General features: G+C 42.0%; 1 pseudogene; it reads right to left on the minus strand.

Annotated features, from left to right (window-relative positions):
* Positions 1 to 253: 253 nt before the first annotated feature.
* Positions 254 to 2,198, minus strand: LOC143402003 (mRNA turnover protein 4 homolog; annotated as a pseudogene).
* Between the last annotated feature and the right edge of the window lie 1,294 nt (positions 2,199 to 3,492).

Below are 3,492 nucleotides of genomic sequence, written 5' to 3' on the forward strand. Positions count from 1 at the left end.
TCCCCATTGTTGTCTGGCTGACTAGGTCAACAGAGGAACCCTGGGGATCCAGAGGCATACACCCCAAGGCCTCTTTTCTATGAAAAGTCTCCTGCTATCTCCAGAGTGACACCCTACAGACCCAGTTTTATTCTTTATAGAACAGTCAGTTTCCATCACCCATACTTATCTTCATCAACAGCAAAAATAAATAACTATTCCTCCTCAAGGGGCTGTAGTAATTCTGCAGGGTCTGAAGGAGACACAGAATGTGCTAGAAGGCCTCCAGTTCCGAGTCCCTGGGTAAGTCATCCTCATTGTCCTCTGATTCTTCTGAGGACTCAGATGTGCATTCTGTTAAGTCATCTCCCATCTGCTGGAAACTTCCCATGGTTATTTGGCAGTCACCTTGAATTCAGCCATCTCATATCCAAAAAGCTTTAGGACATAAGCCTGCTCCAGGGTCAGCACATCACCCTTTGTGCACACCTGGTATTCAGACAGCAGGGTCACCACACCTCTCTTGAGGACAATGGGCAGGCCCTGCTACCTCAGCTGTGGCTCCATGGAGAGGGGGAACTGCTCCTGGGGCCCTGGATCCAGGCTCAGGGTGAAAGTTGCTTTGTTGCCAGCAGAGGCAAGTCCATTTCTGTGTATGTTGTGAACCACTCATTCACCTCCTCCTTTGTGTGGTTGGTAAAAAAGAGACCAACTTCCATCTTCAACTTCTTGCTCATCTGGTGCCGGCTGTCTCTATCCTTATCAGACAAGTTTCTACCCAAGACCCACCTCATCACCTTGTTTTTGCCAAAAAACGTCGGCTATGTTTCCTGGTATTCCTGATGTCCTTAAGCTTACTGTTCCTCATGTTGGCCACAGTGAAAATGAAGAGGTACTTGTATATGTCCACACATTTCCAAATCTTTGGGACAGTTGATGAGGTTCTGGAGTTCAAGGAGCAGCATGGGTACAGCAACTGTGGGAGGAAACCTGCTTTTTTTTTTTCTTTGCTAGCAGGGATTAAATCCTGGGGGACTTAATCACTGAGCAACATCCCCAGCCCTTTTTATTAATTTTTTATTTAAAGACAGATTCTCGCTAAATTGCTTATGGCCTTGCTAAGTTGCTGAGGCTGGCTTTGAACTTGTTATCCTCCTGCCTCAACCTCCCAATTACAGGTGTGTACCACCATGCCTGGCTTCTAGGACTTTAATCTGGTGTCTCCTCACTGCCTTTTACTTGCACCAGAGCTACTAATTATAGGAGAAGCCGAGCCATGGATTTAGACCCATGGTATTTTCCAGGCTTCTGACTTATCTGTGACCAACAATGGAATCAATCCTATGGTCCTGCTTTGTTCATTTATTGGTAATCTAGAAACATTTACCTGCACCAAGAAGATTACAGCTAAATGGAAATGTAAGGAGCCTTGTTATCTTCTGATAAAGGGAGGCAGCTTATCTGTACAGCTCTACCTGTATTTCAGGCCAAAGGCATCAGGAGGTGGAATTCCATTCTCTCTATATATATCAATTTATCTTTTGGTAGGAGGTATGAACTCAGGGGTGCTTAACCACTGAGTTATATCTCCAGCCCTTTTTATACTTCATTTTGAGACAGGGTCTCACTAAGTTGTTTATGGCTTTGCTAAAGTGCTGAGCTGGTTTTGAACTCACAATCCTCCTGCATCAGCCTCCTGAGCTGCTGGGATTACAGGTATGTGCCACCAGGCCTGGTATAGAATTCCATTCTTAGGGAATGAAATCTCTGACAAGCAGGAGACTGGCTGTTCTCTACCTGCTACACCCCAGGGTGAGCGGGTCAGAAGCAGTACAGATGGATGAGTGCAGCCACTTGCACCTGCAGCTGGTAACTAGCTAGTCTTTTGACTTTGGGCAGGCAAACAAGACCTGGCTAAGCTTCAGTTGCCTAAACAACAAAACAGTAATAATATATTTTAGTTTCTAAATAACAGGAATGCTAGGAGGATGGTGTGAAACAATAAATGAGAAATAAATGAGACACTTGGCACAGTACTGGGCACATAGGAAGGGCTCAATTAAAGCTAGAAATCTTCACAATGGGACTTTTTATTGGTACTGTTGATGCTAATGAAAAAGGGGCTCAATCCTTTCCTCTTCTATCAGGTTCTGTTTCAGTTCCAAGCCTTTCTTGGTGGTTTTGGTTAAGGAAACTTTCTTGGGCGTGGATTTCAGCATCTCACTGAAGCCATGTGCAGTGGATGGCAGTGTGGCCCAATATGATTTAATAGAAATCTTTTTCCTTTTCCCCCAGTGAAAGTTTTTTTTTTTTTTCAGACACAAATGAGTTTGGTTCTCCTTCCTCTTCACATTATAGCTGCTCTTTGAGGCCCTGGCCTATCTGGGGTATGTTCAGGGAGAAGGAGGAAGATAAATTTAAAAACAGGAAGTGTCTTATTGGCAGTTAAATGTTTGTGTTCTCTGGGTCTGGATGATGCTCAGAGCAAAGCTTTTCTCCTGTGTAAGCTTTTGAAACCTTTCAGATTTACTTACAGCTCATGTCTGGTGTACAGGAAACTCTGGAGTATATTTTGTGTCCACAAACTCTGGGAGTACAAACCATTACCAATGCAGTCACCTTTTCCAGGATCCACCAACCAGGCCATGTGCCTTGCCTTCTGGATTTCCTGGGCAAGATAAGAAACTTGACTCCATTGCCCCAAACCACCCAACTTCATGTCAGGTAGAAGAAACTCTTGGATCCCTTAGGAAACAGTTGAGTTAAATTCCAGGCAAGTTGAGATAATCCCTTTCCCACATACTTTGTGGGTAAAGGATAAAATTCATAGAAATTTAAAAAAAAAACTATTCAAGGATATTCTAAATATGATCCATGCAATTCTCTCTGACCATCTTTGGTCAGTGGAGACAGAATAACAGAAACTTGTTTTCTCCATTATTTCGTGCATTCTGCAGAAAAAAGTAAAGAATAGTTTTCACAAGTTCATAAAATGATATCTGTGCTAAGATACCCTTTAGTCAGGATAAAATTTGGGGAGTGTAGTTCTAAGAAATGACTCTAACCAGACAACAGTGCCAAGAAACATATTCATTCCTGACATAATTTTTCTGGACTTATGCAGCATCATTTAGAAATGGTTATATATTAAGCATGATCTATGTTTATTTATGAGTCTTGTGAGAACACCTGTATAGCAGCCTTTTTCTACATTTACTCTGTGTAAAGGGTATATATAAATTTGAAGATGAGAAGCTGAAATCATGAAGATTTTAAAAAATTTTTTAATATATTGGGTCAGCAGTCATCATTCAGGAGCTGCGTTCTAAACATGCAAAACACTTATTGTAGAGATTTTGAGACGAGGTATGAGGATGAGAAGTTAGGAAATGGAGAAAGAATCACTAGAGCTTGCTGACTACTTAGATCAGAATGAGGAAGGGGGTAGAAATGATCCAAAAGTACTTAAGTAGTTAAGATTTCAAGTCTGAATTTCATGAAGGAAAGAATGAA

This window comes from Callospermophilus lateralis, chromosome 6 (assembly GCF_048772815.1).
Source record: "Callospermophilus lateralis isolate mCalLat2 chromosome 6, mCalLat2.hap1, whole genome shotgun sequence".
Taxonomy (NCBI): Eukaryota; Metazoa; Chordata; class Mammalia; order Rodentia; family Sciuridae; genus Callospermophilus; species Callospermophilus lateralis.